Source organism: Pongo abelii, chromosome 11, assembly GCF_028885655.2.
Source record: "Pongo abelii isolate AG06213 chromosome 11, NHGRI_mPonAbe1-v2.0_pri, whole genome shotgun sequence".
NCBI classification, from domain to species: domain Eukaryota; kingdom Metazoa; phylum Chordata; class Mammalia; order Primates; family Hominidae; genus Pongo; species Pongo abelii.
This window is the reverse complement of record NC_071996.2, coordinates 91,650,339-91,668,647: the sequence shown is the minus strand read 5'-3', so window position 1 is coordinate 91,668,647 and position 18,309 is coordinate 91,650,339. Positions and strand designations below refer to the sequence as shown.

The following is an 18,309-nucleotide window of genomic DNA, read 5'->3' as shown; positions in this document are numbered from 1 at the left end:
ACATAGCATTCCACACCCACGACACCGTGGTCATTTGAAGAAACTCTGAGTTTTGTTCCGTTTTTCACTTTAAGCCGGCGAGGCCAGAAGCGGTGGCTCACGCCTGTAATCCCAACACTTTGGGAGGCCGAGGCGGGCGGATCACGAGGTCAGCAGATCGAGAACATCCTGGCTAACATGGTGAAACTCCATCTCTACTAAAAATACAAAAAAATTAACTGGGCATGGTGGCACGTGCCTGTAGTCCCAGCTACTCCAGAGGCTGAGGCAGGACAATCGCTTGAACCCGGGAGGCAGAGGTTGCAGTGAACTGGATCGTGGCACTGCACTCCAGCCTAGGAGACAGAGCGAGACTCCGTCTCAAAAGAAAAAAAAAAAAGGCCAGGAAAAAATAAAATCTGGGCCATAAATGTATGAGTTTGCTTGAGAAGGGACAAACATGGTCAGCTAGTTGAGAGATGAAAGGAGAAGCAGGGCTGTATTGGGGGTGGAAAGTGGTTCAGAGGAAGGAAGAAGGCTGGAGACAATGGCCTAGATAGTTTTTACTGTTATTCAACCAGGAAATCTCATTTCAATGGCTACCTTCTCTATGAAGTCCTCCCTGATTGTTCCAGGAATGACTAAATCTTCTATTTCATTTTCCACCCACCTTTATAAAAGCAAGTATCTTGTTTTATGTTACCAGGACAAAGAAAGTCTAATTTTCTTAGCAAGAGAATTCAGCCCCTGCCCTTGAAAGAGAGAACATTTACTTATAAGTTGCTAGAGTTATGACCTAAGATGATCCTAAGTTGAAGAAATATTCCTAAAGGAAGATTCTTTAGGCCTGGCCACTTTTTTACTATTGTTGAGTGGCAGATGCAAGTTGAGGGCCAGCACAAAATCACCCAAGCCCATAAGGGATGTTAGAGAGGAGGAAGGGAGAAAGTGGGATAAGTAGACAAAGTAGAGAGATAATGGGCCTAGAAAATAAAACAGAATTCTCAGCTCTTAAAGAAGTGATTACAGATATAGAAAAAGAAAACTCATTCCATACCAGAATGCTTCCAGAGTTGCAATTGCTTTGGTGATGATGATGAAAGGGTTGGGACATGATGACATGTTGAGTCCAGTCTCTAAGTAGTTTTATGTTCAATACGAGCTTTCCACATGGGCTCTATACTTGTAATTGCTTATTTACAAATTCCTCTTTCAAATGTAAGCCAACTAAGTTAAGTACACGTGGTTTTTTTACTTTAACATCGGCAGTAACTCACATACTATACATAATATTTATTCAATAAATAGTGGTAGAATGAATATAAAAAGGAATGGTATAAATTGTGCCTAAGCACAGAGTGAGAGACCGAGTGAGCTGGTCTGACCTACCAGAGCTGGTGCTAATGCAGACTCTAGACCAGCCAGTGATTCTAGAGTATGTGCCCTGTTGCTCCCACCAGGTTCAAAGGATAGCCTGTAACAGCTGAGTCTTCATTTCCCTTGTTCATTAATCCTGAGAGAGAGAAATAGAGAAAGAAAGAACAAGAAGGAAGCCAGGAAGGAAGGAAAGAAGGAAAGAAGGGAGGAAGGAAGGGAAGGAGGAGGGAAGGAGGGAAGGAAGGAAAGAGAGAGAGAGAGAGAGAGAATAAACAAACAAAATATAACAGGGCAGGTATGTCTTTATTGCCTGCCTGAGACTACAAAAAAGCCACTATTTTCTCTAGTCTTTTTCCAAACATTTGTCACCCAATACCAAAATACAAATACTCAAGCATTTTCTATTATCTGTCACCATAGCTTATAAATTTTGGAAAATATATGGCATAAATTATCATGCATGTTCAGAAAGTCCATACTCTCTATAATGAAGAAATGGAAAGTCTGTCCTCTGTGTTTTTTATTCAACTGATCTACAGTATCAATGCTTCAAAATCCAGAGCTAATATTCGGAAGACTTTTAGTATCCTTGTCATTAAAAAACTCAGAACAAATTACCTATTACAATAAGATTTTAAAAGTTAAGTTCAAGTTATAAACATAGTAAGCCTTGAAAAATTTTACTCTAAAATCATACTGGCATGTTAAAATAAATATATACTCAACATGTATATTTCAAAGTATAACTGTGGGTTTGGATAAAACTGGGGGAAAATAAATGATACACGCATATTTAAAATGAAATAATTCTAATTAAAATAGAAATCTTTTATAAGATTTATTCTGATTATTACTTCAGATGTTAGTCTCTGAGGAGCTGAGATTTCCTTTTCATTTCTTAGAATGGATCAATCAATTACTATTAGTCTGTCTAAAAGGAAAATGGGAAAAGTATTGCTTAATGTTTTTAATAGAAGAAAAGAGTAGTCAATGTTTTAGGGCTATATGATAGAAAATGAGAATATATTTTAGACATATTTTATTTAGACCGGCTGCATTTACCTGTGGTTTTTCATTCTATCCAGCAGGTTATCGTGTTTATATATTTTAAATACTAGAGGAATACACTTAACTAAGAATGCAGATCAAAGAAAAATATTGTCTACATAGTGGGATGTAAGGTTGTTCCCATAAGTGGAAGGCCTCAAAATATCTTTCATCTAGACCAGTGTTAACAGATTTATTAAATTTTAGTATTTTTGGCAAGTACATACATGCTTTGTTCCAGATTATTCAAGTTCAGCTATAACAGCCCTGACAGTTATTCAAGATTATATTTCCTCTAGACATATTAACTGCCTCCTCTTACATCCATATACTGACATTTAAGAAATTAATAGTTTTATGAATTTTTAGCTCTTATCAAATACTTTGAAAAGGTTCTACAAGGTAGGAAGGAAAATGATTCCTGCAAATATAGAATTCTTAAATGACAACTTTTTCTTTCTAGCCTCATACCAGTCTACAGTGGTCATTTTTACCAGAGGGAAAGTGATACAATTTATTAAATAATATGTTTATAGCCATAAAATCCCTAGCAATTGTTCAGCTTTCTGATTTTATAGATGAAGAAAATGAACCAGAAAGCTTGAGTCTCTAAAGGAGTGTGTGTGTGTGTGTGTGTGTAAATTTTTTAAACATGGATTATATACATTGTATATATATCATATGTATAATATAGACATAGAATATAATATATGGATATATGCATAAATATTTATACACACACAAATAAATACAAATTTATGGAGACTCAACCTTTTGGGATGTGTTTCTCCATGTATATTTACACACACATATATGTTTGTGTGTTTGTGTGTATGTAAACAGAAAGAAAGAACGGTAATTCATACCTTCGCCTTCTAGAACAGTCCTTTATTTTCACTACAGAATTGCTATGTAATTTTAAAATAAACTGCTTTAATGCTGTTGATAGATTCCTCATTAATAGAGCTAATAATTTTCTACCCTTAGTAAAATAACTTTTCAATAGAGTAGTGATTCTTACTTTGGAGCCTAAGTAGCTTCTACAACTAAAAGTTTTTCATTTAACTTCCTTTTGACTTCTCTGGTAGCTTGCACATAATTGAGAATTATGCCAATAATTCTGAGCAAACGTTATGTCTGTCTCTGTGTGTTTTGTGAATATTGTTATGTTTCTGCAGTGAGAAGAAAGGATGAGTTTCTTCTACTGATATTCAGAGGGCTGGTGCCAGTGTTAACTCTAATTTCATCATTTCTATCTGATTGCCACTGTCACTACCCCATATTATTAAGTCACCAACCGAGAACAGTTCTTATTGCCAGCAAATGGCCATGATGTAGAATAATCCATACATAGTGGGTTTATCCTGAAGTAATCTTAGAAATATTTTTGGCTGCTGAAGATACTGAATCTTTGTCCTGCAATAAACTATGTTAGCTACTCTGTTTCTGAACTGCTTGACATACCTCAGAGCAAAGGACTAACCACCTCAATATTCAGATACTGATTTTAGGGGCAGATTTTATATGATGACATGCAGGCTGCGAAATGTGAAGACATTTATTTTACCAAAGTTTGAAATTTATCTTGTATTTGGGCTTTTTAAAATTATAATTTTACATTTTTTAAAAAAAATCTGCATTAAACACTTTCATGTACATAGTAGGCACATACAAGGAATTAAAATCATGGTAAATAAATTTAATTGAACACACTTTGTGTTACTCTTTCTGTGAAATCCTTGGAGAATGTTATGCTTCCTTTAAGCATTAGTGCTGGGACCTTGAAAGGTTACAGTTCAAATAATATTTTGAAAGAAAACATCCAGGCATTCAGAATAAGCCAAAATGCTTTTGTCAGTCAGGTGGGACTCAGACTGAAATTCTTTGTCCACAACATGACACTACCAAAACCAAAGCTCATGGTGTGGACAGCCAATTAAGATTTAAGTTGGCCCAAGAGAAAAGACAAAACTCCTTAACTTGCAGGACAATCCATTCCATTTATTGCTTATGAAGAACTACAGTGATTTGCCTAATATAAACAACATAAACATTGAAAATACTATTTTAATAGAAATGTTGCAATACAAACATAATTTATATCTGATGAACATGATACAGCTTCTTAGCATAAGTCGCTGTTATATAAAGCCTGACAAATAGGAGTGAGGCACTAAGTGATCATGTTCAAGCTTGTCCTGTGACCAAACAAATCATCCAGAGAAGTGCTATCTTTCTCTAACTCACTGAAGTGGGGTGTAAATATGATTGTATTTCGTACACTCAAGTGGATATGTAGTGGAAACATTTGCACGTATCTAGCCTACTCTAGATTCCTTTATGACTTCCTGTTACTAGAAAACAACACAAAAAAACTAGAGATGCAGTTAAGAAACTGAATTAATCAAAACTTTTTTCTCTATTATCTCTTATCTCTCTCTCTCTCTTTCTCCTTCCTTGCTTTAACTGATCTTTTTGTGGTCACAGATGTTACTAATGATGCATAAATTGCTGTACCCAATGTAAAAAAAAATCTCACAAAAGAAATTCTATTCTTTTAGTGTTATTGCCAGATATAAATTGATTCCATGCTATCTGGCCATCATTCTTCTTGATTCTGTTTCTGTCAGCCCAGAAATGTATTCTCTTGCATTGACATTTGATGTTTTAGTTCTTCTCATTATTTAATATGACATAAATTACATGACATAATTTATTTTATTGTGGGGAGGGGATGAGACAGAAAGTAGGTTTACCTAACTTCTCAGAAAATTAAAAATAGGAAATGATCATTTAAATGCCTCACTTTGCTTTATTTTAAAATTTGTCTATATTTTAACTCATTTCTAATAGTCCAGTGTGATCTGACTTTTAAAATATACTTTAAAATATATCTTGATAATTAACAGATATTAAATGTTCAGATAGTATTTTTTAAAATTATAATTACAAGAAAATTGTCACAAAGTCTTCTCAAAACTAATATTTCACCTGATGAGCATTCCCTAAATGATTTTTAGATTACAAAGTGATTACAACTGACTTGATACTTAAGCAAAACTCTAGTAAGTATGTCTACTTCCTGAATGTTTTCATGCAATAGATTCCTTTCTCATGAGTCATACATTTTTGGCATCCTACTGAAAGATAAGTTACAAAAACTTTTTAAGTGGTTAATTTGTCATTTTTATGTATGTATTTTAAATAGGTTGAAACCAAGAAAAAAACTGTTAAAATATAAGATATTGGGTATGCAACCTTATTTATTTATTCACTGTGAGTATACTGTGTAAGGCAAGATCATGATGCCTTCTCCAGATACTTGAAGGAAGACTTAAGTGATCTCACAGGCTTTCACTTCTTTATATTATTTTATCCCCAGATGATGTAGGTCATACTTTAAAAGATAGTGGGAATTTGGAATGTGATGATTTCCAAAGCATCCCTCCCACTCCCAAAAGTATCTTTATTTCTCTTCATATTATTCCAGAACATTTATTTTAAAGGAATTTCAAAACACATGGAAACATTTTCAGAAATGTTATATAGACAACACTAATAAGGATGTCATTAAAAATCACATCTTTTTACACTAATATGTTAAGATCTGTTCATTGTTCATGGTTGATGAGAAGTTAATGCAAAAAAAATTGAATACAGATTACATTTTTTTTGTATCCAGGTTTTGTAATTTTACCTTATTTCTTCCAATTTTCTCCTCCAGTGGAAGACTTCAGGACTGTAGATAGACCTGCCAGCAACCCAGAACATAAGTTTTTAATTTGCGTGTATGTTAAGCACAAAGAAAGTAGGTGATATGGCAAATGTATTTGAAAATAATGAGCAATTTAGCAGAAGCAAAAGACATAAAAAGGATCATTTTATGTGTCAAAAGCACCTAGTAAATAGAAAAATCCGGTGCTTTTTTTGGTTAAATGGAGGTAGATGTCTAGCGTATATTAAAAGAGATTACTGCAATGACACCTTCATTTTGAGTCTATCTAAACTGTAACTTTAAATGTATGCTAATGATTCCAGTTTCAATGGTTTGAGAGACTAACTCAAAGTGGGAATAATTTACTAATCTTTATTTTTAATAGCTTTATTGAAGTATAATTGATATACAAAATTACACTTATTTAATGTGTACAATTTGATGAGTTTGGGCATATGTATACACCCGTGAAATCATCACCAGGATCAAGATAATAGACATATTCATCACCACAAAAAGGTTTTGTGTTCCGATGATTTCTGTTTGTTTGAAATAAGAACACTTAACATGAGATCTACCCTCAACATATTTTTAAGTGTACCATACAGCATTGTTGCCTATAAGCATTATGCGGTACAGCAGAACTCTGGAACTAATTCATCTTGCACAACTGAAACTTTATACGACTCGAACAACTCCTCATTTTCCATTTTTCCTTCCCCCACCCCATAGTAACTATTGTTCTTCAGTTTGACTATTCTAGGTGCCTCATATAGGTGGAATCACGCAGTATTTGTCCTTATGGACCTGGCCTTTTTCACTTACCATAATGTCCTTTAAATTCATGATACAGGTAAATTTCTAATAACAGAGTTCAATGTAAAGATAGTTAAAGCAACATAGGCTTATATGATATGAAGGCAATTAACTTGCAAACACAAAGAAAGTCTTGTAGGTACAGATACTTGCATTTTAATTGTTTTATTTCTAAAAAGATTTGCTTTCTTCCATATAGATGTTTGCTCTTGAAATAGAAAAATCATATTTTCTATGTATGTTATCATCACAAAATAAACAGCAAGGGGAGGCATCTGTCTGCTGGGGTGGGTGACACAGGCATTTCTGCTTCCTTTGGGTATCAGATTAGTCCACCATAAGCAAGTGTCAGTGACAAAGATGGAGTTACTTAAGGGTCTAATCCTGAAGATTGAAGGCCACTGTTGGTAGCTGCCAAGAATTTCCTCCACAGCTGGAGCTCCAGCTACAGGCTGTCATTATCAGTTTACCTTTAAACTTTAAATTAAATAAAATAGAATTTTTAAATTTATGTTTATATTAAAATTCATGGTAGAAAAAATAATGAGTTCAGTAAAATGTATTATTAAGCAAAGATTCATTATTCTACACATGTAATTGAATTTTGCATTGAGCAAACAGGCAGCTATAAACTCTCAAATTAGTTTTGCTGTGTGGAAAAAGTGGAACTTTTATGTTACAAGTAGATCTTTTTCCTTTATATATATAGTTCCCTTTTATAGTGGTATCCCAGTTCTCTTTTTATCCTCACTCTCTCCCCATAGACAAATCGAAAGACACATGGCTTTAAGTAGCACTTCCATGGTACTGATTCTGAAGTCTCTTAAAGGACTCAATGCAGCCTGAAGCTCAGCAAAGCTCCTAAGTGTTAGAGAAATAAATCCTAATTCACATGTTAGAATATCTTAGGGAAAACTCAGACTCATTACATCCAGAACTGAACTCTAATCCATACTCCTTTCCCTCCTTCCAAAATTGAAAATAAAAACTTAAAAAAATTATCTTCCATGTCCTGCATTTTCACAACCAATCACCTAACCTATAAATAAGAAAGTTCAACTCGGGATTCTTCCTTCTCCCTGTGCTATGGCAATTCCTCTCTGCATCCTGTCAGCAGACAATACTTGTCATTTCTGTGCCTACATTTGTATTTTTTTGCATAGAGCTATTACCACTAACACACTTTGATTTCACACCTGAATCATTGTTATAGTCTTTGCCTCTTCATCCTCCACTTCCATCCTATTTGTACACTACTGTCAGAGTAAAACTTCTTAATTGAAAAGCAGCTAATTTTGTCTCTTCTTCCTAAAAATGGTGTCCTCTCTCACACACTCTACCAAGGTCAAAGACTTTATTATAGTACACCGGACCTCTCACAACTCATTTGCTTTTTTTCACTCCCATCTCTCTTAAGGTACTCATGTTCCCCTGTCTGACACAAACACCATATATACCAACAAATTATGTTCCCAAAAGAAAATTGTTATTTTGTATCTAGGCCTTTGGAAATGCTAGTTTGTCTGCTTGGAATCCATTTTCCTCACTCCATATTTACTGGGCTGAAGAATATCTAATTTACCTTTTCACATTAAGATTAGATACAACCTCCTATATAAAATCACCCCCTCAATCCTACAAGAGTTAATTATCAACTTCTTCCTATACTGTTACGGTTGCTAATGCGTAGTTACACCTCTTTCTGGAACTTGTGCTGTGATCATTTGTTTACACTGCAAATTGCCTCGTTAGTCTTTGAGAAATCTGAGTGCAGAAAGCTCATGTTTTCATGTTTGATTTCTCAGCATTTAGTCTTCTGCTTGGCCTTTTTTGCTTGGATAGATCTGCATGGGATATATCCATTATACCTTAAAAGACTGCAGAAATAGGACAATATCACCTTTACAGATAAATGAAGGTTGACTCTATCTTTCACGTTCAAAGTTCCTATGAATCTAGAAATCGGCCACTTGGCCCTATCTCTATACTTTAAGCACAATACTGTCAACAGGATAGGATGAGAGTGAGATTTAAGAACACAGAAATAAATTGATGGCCACTTAGTTATATAATAAGCCCATGCATTAGAACATTCCTCAAAAATCCATTACATGCATGCTCTCATTTTAGCCTCAACCTATTCTCTGGGCATGTAGATATTATGACACTTGTTTTATTGATAAGCACACTAGTAATTAGAGAGGCCAAACAATTTTACCAGTCATAAAATTAGAAAATGTTAGGAAACAAGACTTAAACCCATATCCTCTGGCTCCAAGTCTAGAGTTTGTTTTTTCCTCTTACTTCATCAAATAAGATCTAGAAATGTATTTTTGACAGTGGATATATGGAGTTTATAATATATGGTCAGATGATGAAATGAAGTTAGAAGTTCCAGAGATTTATTGAGAGGTAATACCCTGAACAGAGGAAGCAGGATTAGGCAGGGAGAGTCTCAGACTATAATGCATTTGTAACAAAGACTTAGCCCAATCTTTTCTCTGGAGCAAAGATTGCTAGTCAGATAAGTCTCACACTTTGCAAAAATTACCAGATCCTACTATCCAAACCATGCCCAATCATTGCCTGGGACTGCTCATAAGTCCTTGGCCTTGGCTCAAAAGCTGAGGCAGATCTGGAAGATACTAACAGCTGAAGACTATCAGCCAGCTGTTCTTTTTGCAACTGGATGGCCAGGTTTTTCTTGAAGGCACTGCTACAGTAACTTACATTCACATATAAATGATGGAGCTAAATAGCAGTGCAAAATTTATTGGATGTGGTGGAGAAAGGGACAGGCAGCTAATTTCCAGATTCACACAGATTGTCTCAAGAAAAGAAGTTGGTTCTGAAGGTTATTGAAGTCACACATGTTTTAAAGTCTTGATTCCAGAAAATCATGCTTCACTAAAAATCCACATAGGCCATATTCCTTTATAAATTTGTCTTCCTTCTCTGAGAAACTATGTTGGCCTTGTTCAATGATTATTTTTGGCCAATCTTTAGAATATAAGAAAACATTTTCTTATGAATCACATAATTCTATTTTAGTGCCTTGTAAACAAGTTCGTACATAAAACATAAAAATGGGAAACAGCTGGGCTCAAAATTTTGTAAATAAAAAACTTTCTTTAGTAATTAGGCAGTTTATAGAATGTGCAAAATGGCTTAGAAATAAAGTGAACAGAATCCTGTAAAGCAAGTTCAATTTCAACATCAAGAGAATTAAAACATAAATCTATTGGATGTTACTCCAAAGATTGCTAAACAGAAATGATTTATAGATTTATACAGTTACGTATTAGATAAATCAAATAACTGGCTTGTGATTAGTGGAAATAGTATTATTTGAAAGAAAAGAAAACTGTAATTATAGGCCAATATTAATGTAGTATTTATATTATAAAATTGTTTCTGAGTCTCCCACTTGAAAGGCAAAATATTTTGGATTATAAATTTTAATAAAAATAACGATGATGGCTATAACTGACTGCACAAAAGTATGTTAAAACTGAGTTGTATGTCTATACTGACTTAAAAAGAATGTTAATATTGAAATATGATAACCATGGCCCACTGGCTATTAATTTCAGACAAAAAAAAGTTTAAGCTATCATGGAAGATGCAGTATCCTACAATATAAGCAGTTCTCTTTCGCATTTTTAAAAATAAACATATCCTTCCTGAATGATCATTCTCTGATAGAAATGAACTCAGTAATCTCAATATGGCTTAAAAATATTACATACATCATAATTTATACAATAACTCTGAGTTTTAAATACTTGTAATACCGCTTGTTTTTTAAATACTGTGTATTTTCCTACCCAGAGTCAAAAAAATAGTTGCCAAAGAGCTAGGCAAATTCTCAGCAGCCATCTGATAGTTGCTCCTCAGTTTTTTTTCTAGGTATATTACAGAAATGCTTATTAATATGTTGCTATAGTGAAATAGGATTAACCATTTTACTCACACCTGTAGTTCTGTTCGTATCATTTAGAAGTCAAACAAAAGCAGTTCAGCAACCAAACCATTTCCCCAGCTAAAAATCATTGACATGTTTTTCACAGCTTCTGAAGTGAATCAAAGTATTCTCAGCAACATTAATAACAGCTCCTTCCCACTTCCCACCCATTTTATCATCTCAAGTCATCACTCTTCCTCCATTCTCAACAGATTTTTTAAAACTTTATCTCCATTTTTCTATCTCTCTAATCTTTTATTATAAAAGTTAACATAGTCAGTCTTCACTAAGATGGAATCCTAAAAATTTTAGGAGGAAGAGAAGGAGAAATACATGCTGGCAATGACAACATTCTCTTTGAGTGGGAAATTCATAAATGCAAGCTAATTAATGTACTTTTTGTTCTGCTTACATTTTGTGAAACATATCCTAATTTCACAGTTTTGTAAAAGGTACAGACATTGTGCAGAAGAAATTTTAGGAATATCAAACAACTTAGCATGTTTTGAAAATTAAGTAAATGGCAACTGTATCACTGTAATGTTTTCTTCTGAGCCTCAATAGACTATGAATTTACAAGTCTTTTAATGAAAAAAATCACAATGGCTTAAGAATCATATAAACTTTTCTTTTAAGAGAATCCCATTCTCTAATAATTCTTGGAATTCTTATTTGCTTTACAAATCCATGTTGGATGTCACTGAGTCCACAGCTGGCATCTGGCCTCCAATGCACTTTGCCCTGGGGTCACCTCTTGCTGACCCCTGGTCAGGATTCCCAGGGCTCCTGCTGTTTATGCTATGAACACTTTTCTCTATGCATGGACATGATAGCAGCCTACAGTTTATTACCATGGTTATGAAGACAAGGTTGTGATGTTTTAAAAGACTTCAATGAATGACTGAGGACAATGAAATCAAACAACCAAAAAAGTAACTTCAAATCGAATACTTTACCAGGATGATATGATACAAAATGTATAGGAATTTCATAAAATGGAAAAATGTAAACATACATTGTTAAATATATAATGTGCTTATATTATCTATGTTAACATCTACATGTATTAAGCAAATATATTCATTGAAACAAAGATTACAACTTCACTTTCATTGTTAGATGCACATTTACTAAAGTTGGCCATTTAGTAAACCACAAATAAAACTCAATAAATACTCAAAGTAGAAATTATGCAAATTACATATTTTATTCCAAAGACAGGGCTTTTGGGGTGAGTGGGGACAAAACATTAGTTTAAAAAAAAAAAAAAAGATTATTGGCCAGGTGCAGTGGCTCACGCCAGTATTCCCAGCAATTTGGGAGGCTGAGGTGGGCAGAGCAGGAGGTCAAGAGATCAAGACCATCCTGGCCAACACGGTGAAACTCTGCCTCTACTAACAATAAAAAAATTTGCTGGGCGTGGTGGCATGCACCTGTATTCCTAGCTACTTGGGAGGCTGAGGCAGAAGAATGGCATGAACCCGGGAGGCGGAGCTTGAAGTGAGCTGAGATCCCGCCACTGCACTCCAGCCTGGCGACAGAGACAGACTCCATCAAAATAAATAAATAAATAAATAAATAAAAAGTATTAAATTTTCTGAACATAAACACAAAGTCCAATTTAATCCCAGGAAATAAAAATTCCACATGCATTTAGAAACATTTTTAAAACACTTCTGATATTTATCCCTCCAAATGCAAAAAGTGCAGAAGGTTTCACAGTGGACTTGTTTGTCCTATATGGTACAAATAATGCCAGTGCCATTTTTATTATTATATAATTTATAGAAGAAAAAATAATTTCCAAACTCTTTACAAAGACAGTTTAGCACTGACAGAAAAAGCTGAAAGAAAAATAAAAAACATAAGTCAATCTCATTTATAACTCTCAATGCAGATTTTTATTTCTATCATTATAATAATTAGCTATATTGAAAAATTCTTCCAAGTCAAAAACAATTAAAGGTGGCTAATATAAAAAAAAATCATCTCTTCAATCACTAACTTAAATGACAGCTGACTTCTCATCAGAAACCACTCAATCAAGAAAAGAATTGAGTGAAATATTTAATGCACTGAAAAAGAAAAAAAAAAGTCCAATCACCTGGAATTTGGTATTCTGTGGAATTATCATTCAACAGTAAGGGACAAATGAAGACATTCTCAGATAAAAATAGAAAACTCCTTGCTGGCAGACCATTTTGCAAGGAACATTAAAAAAAATTCCTTAGGCACAAATACAATGATAAAGATTAGAAATCTGGATCCATATGAAGAAAGGAAAAGCATCACAGAAAGAATAAAGGCAGAAAATTATTTTTAGAGTTATAAATTATTATTTATTTTTATATATTTATATTTATTTAAATATATATTGAAAATAAAAAGCATATTTAAATATATTTATATTTATATTTAGAGTTATAAATGGTTAGCTGTAAATTATTAGAATTGATAATTTTCTAAGAAAAAGAAGCCACCCCAGGTAAATTGACTGATGTATTGTACCAAACATTAAAGAAGGAAATGATATTAATTCAATTATCCATGATTTCTTCCAGAAAACAGAAGCAGAAGGAACACTTCCTAAGTCATTTGATGAGGCTAGCATTACCCTAAAATAGGTAAAGACCCGCAAATCAGATACAAACATCACAAGTAAAGAAATAAAACCAAAATAACTCACCACATAGTATCAAATCCAGTCCAATGACATATAAAAAGAATTATAACCATAACTGAATGGGATTTATTTGGTGTGCAAGACTAGTTCAACATTTGAAAAAGCAGCGAATATAATCTAACACATCAACAGGCTACTGAAGAAAAATCATATGATCATATAAATTTAACAAAGAAAAACATTTAACACAAATCAATACCTATTCATTATAAAAATCTATCAGCAAACTAGGAATAAGTGTGACTTCCTAACATTAAGGAATATATACAAAGAGCCAACAGGTAAAATCATACTTAAGATTGAGCAACTGGAGCTTTCCTACTAAGACTGGGAACAAGACAAAGGTGTCCTCTCTTGTCAGTACTATTCAACTAACACTGGAAGTTCTAGCAGATTACCGTAAGAGAGGGAAAAGAAATAAGCATATACTGATGGGAAAGGAAGAAATAAATTTGTCTTTATTTGTGGATGGCTCGACTGTCTATGCAGAAAATCTCAAAGAATCTACAAAAGAATTAACAGAACTAATAAGTAAATAGAACAATTTCACAGGCCACAGATTTAATGTTCAAAAGATAGTTGCTTTCCTTTATACCAGCCATGAACATGTTGAAATTTAAAACATATATAATATTTACAATAGCACCAAAAAAATACTTAGACATAAATACAACCAAATTTGTAGAGGACATGCATGTAGAACACTAAAAAAAAAATTAATTAAAATATCAAAGAAGAGCTAAATAATTACAGATTAAGCATCTCTAATCCAAAAATTCAAAATTTGAAATGCTTCAAAATCTGAAAATTTTGAGCACAGACATGGCACTACAAGTGAAAAATTCCATACATAAGTACTTAACACAAACTGTTTTATGAGAAATTATTTAAAATGATGTATAAAATTACCTTTAGGCTATGAGTATAGAGTATATATGAAAGATAAATGAATTTTATGTTTAGACGTGGATATCATTCCTAAGATATCTTACTATGAATATGCAAATATTCCAAAATTCTGAAATATCCAAAATTTGAAAGATTTCTGGTTCTAACTAAGCATTTTAAATAATGAATATTCAGCCTGTAGAAAGATATTCCATGTTCATGAATTGGAAAATCCAATTTGTTAAGATGTTAATTTCTCCCAACTTGATCAATACATTCATCTTCATCAATACAAACAAAATTTTAGCAAACTACATTGTAGCTATCAACCAACATTCCAAGGTGTATTTAGAAAGGCAAAAAACCTCAAACAGCACAATTCTAAAAAAGAAAAAGGTGGGGAACTCATTACCTAATTTGTTTTTTTTTTGTTTGTTTGTTTGTTTGTTTGTTTGAGACGGAGTCTCGCTGTGTAGCCTAGACTGGAGTGCAGTGGCTCGATCTCGGCTCACTGCAAGCTCCACCTCCCAGGTTCACGCCATTCTCCTGCCTCAGCCTCCCGAGTAGCTGGGACTACAGGCACCCACCACCACACCTGGCTAATTTTTTTTTGTATTTTTAGTAGAGAGAGGGTTTCACCGTGTTAGCCAGGATGGTCTCGATCTCCTGACTTCGTTATCTGCCCACCTCAGCCTCCCAAAGTGCTGGGATTACAGACGTTAGCCACCGCGCCCAGCCTCATTACCTAATTTCAAGGCTTACTGTGAAGCTACAGTAATCAAAATAGTGTGATATTGGTAAAAAGTAGACATATTAATCAATGGATCAGACCTGCATAAATGCAGTTAACTGATCTTTGACAAAGACACAAAAACAATTCAACAAAGAGAGGTTAATTTTTTTCAACAAATTGTACGGAAAAAATTGGATATCCATTTCAAAAACAGTCCAGGCACAGGACTTATACCTTTCACAAAAATTAATTCAAAATGGATGACAAAATTAAGTGTAAATGCAATGCTATAAAAATTCTAGCAGAAAACAAGGAGAAAATCTTTGTTAGTTTGGATGGATAATAAATGTTTGCATGTCATACCAAAAACATGATCATGAACAACAATAAAAAATAGCATGGACTTTATTAAAATTAAAAAATTCTGTTAAACAAAATGTACTTTTAAGAAAATGAAAATACAAACAGCAAAATGAGAGAAGTTATTTGAAAAAGGTATCTGATAAAATACTTATATCTAAAATATACAAAGAACTCTTAAAATTCAATAATAATAAAACAACCCAATTTTAAATAGACAAAAAATTTATACAGGCATCTCACCAAAGAAGTTATACACATATCAAATAAGCATATTGGAAAGATGACCAACATCTTTTGTCATCAGGGAATTACAAACTAAAACAGCAATGAGACACCACTACACACGTTAGAATGACTAAAATCCAAAACTTGATAAGCCATGTTGATTTTATGTGTTCTTGATATGATGTGATGACAGTGGCATTTTATCTGTGAGGTCTTCTTCCTCAAAACTTACAACCGTAATTTAATAGGGATACAAAAAATACAAAGCATCTCAGCAGAAGAACATTCTATAAAATACCTAACTAGTTCTCCTCAAAACTCTCATAGTTATAAAAATAAGGACAGCTTGAGAAACTTTTACAGCCAAAGCCCAGAGAAGATCTGATTATTCAATATAGTGTAGGCTCCTGGATGGGATCCTGGAACAGGAAAAGGACATTAGGTAAAATAAGAAAACGTAAATAATGTGTAGACCATGGTTAATAGTAGTGTGACAAATGCTCTAGACAAATGTATGGTGTTAATAATAAAAAAACTGCATGTGGGGTGTATGGGAGTTATTTGTACTAGCTTTTAAATTTCTTCTGTGAATGTATTATTATTCTAATTTTTTTAATCTATGCAGAAAAATATTCAGACACAAAATATAGGAGGATCAGCAAGTCATAAGTATATTACATTTTAAGTATATACCCAAGACAGAAGATAATTGATGTGAGGCAGAAGGTAGAGATGGAAGGAGAAAATGTCAAATAATAATGTCAAAGGTATCATCTCTAGATGGTGTTATTTTATATCTGCAATCTCCCCAAATACTATTGAAAAACAATTAGAAATGGCCAGACTATTCCGTAAAACCACTAGTTAACCATCAGTGGCTTTTTTTTCTATTTTCAAACACTACTTGTCAGAAAATAGAGGGGAGTGCCCTATTCCATTTATTGGAGCCGTAAAAGCATCAATCAATGACTAAGGGAATAATAATAAAAGCATAAGTTTTTTATGAAGACAATGTAAAACTAAGCAGAAGCACAAGCAGTATTTGAAAAAAATGGCAAAAAGAACAAAGCCAGTGGCATCACACTACCCAACTTCAAACAATACTACAATACTATAGTAACAAAAACAACATGATATTGGTACAAAAACAGACACATAAACCAATGGAACAGAATACAAAATTCAGAAATAAAGCCATACACTTAGAACGATCAGATTTTCTACAAGGCCAACAGAAACAAGCACTGGGGAAGGGACTTTCTATTCAATAAATGGGGCTGGGATAACTGGCTAGCCTTATGCAGAAGAATGAAGCTGAACCCTTACCTTACTTTTCTTTTTTTATTTATTTATGGTTTATATTTTAAGTTTTGTGGGTACACAGTACGTGTGTATATATATATATACGTATATATGATGGGGCACATGAGAAGTTTTGATACAAGCATGGGATGTGAAATAAGCACATTATGGAGAATGGGGTATTATTCCCTCAAGCATTCATCCTTTGAGATACAAACAATCCAATTACACTCTAAGTTATTTTTAAAATGTACAATTAAGTTATTACTGATTACAGTCATCCTGTTGTGCTATCAAATAGTAGGTCTTATTCATTCTTTCTATTTTTTTGTACCCATTAACCATCTCTGGCTCCTCCCTCCCCATCAGCTCCCCACTACCCTTCCCAGTCTCTGGAAACCATCCTTCTACTCTCTATGTGCATGAGTTCAATTGTTTTGATTTTTAGAGCCCACAAATAAGTGAGAACATGCAATGTTTCTCTTTCTTTGCCTAGCTTATTTCACTTAATGTAATGACTTCTAGTTCCTTCCATGTTGTTACAAACATGGATCTCATTGTTTTTTATGGCTGAATAGTACTCATACTGAATAATACTCATTATTTTTTCATGGCTGAATAGTATTCATTATTTTTTATGGCTCAATAGTACTAATGGCTGAATTACATATATACACCACATTTTCTTTATTCATTTATCCATTGATGGACTCAATTTTTAGTTTTTTGAGCACCCTGCCCCCGATAATTCAACTTTATTTCATATAGGTTCTTTTCTATTTCCCTAAGTGTCGGCCGGTCTGAGAAATAAAGGGAAAGAGTATAAAAGAGAGAAATTTTAAAGCTGGGTATTTGGGGAAGACGTCACATGTTGGCAGGTTCTGTGATGCCCTCCAAGCTGCAAAACCAGCAAGTTTTTATTAGTGATTTTCAGAGGGGAGGGAGTGCACGAATAGGGTGTGGGTCACAGAGAGCACACGCCTCACAAGGTAATAAAATATTACAAGGCAAATGGAGGCAGGGCGAGATCACACGACCAGGGTGAAATTAAAATTGCTAATGAAGTTTCGGGCACACATTGTCATTGATAACATCTTATCAGGAGACAGGGTTTGAGAGCAGACAACCGGTCTGATCAAAATTTATTAGGTGGGAATTCCCTCGTCCTAATAAGCTTGGGAGCACTATGGGAGACCAGGGCTTATTTCATCCCTCAT

General features: G+C 33.8%; 1 long non-coding RNA gene across 1 annotated transcript in view; it reads right to left on the bottom strand.

The window, feature by feature from the left end:
• Positions 1-405: 405 nt before the first annotated feature.
• Positions 406-18,309, bottom strand: part of LOC129058068 (uncharacterized) — a 130,347-nt gene continuing 112,443 nt past the window's right edge. The window contains exons 2-3 of the long non-coding RNA XR_008522900.2: positions 6,101-6,154; positions 406-1,492 (exon numbers count right to left, since the gene is read on the bottom strand). This is a non-coding gene — a long non-coding RNA (uncharacterized LOC129058068). The remainder of the gene's footprint in view (positions 1,493-6,100; positions 6,155-18,309) is intronic.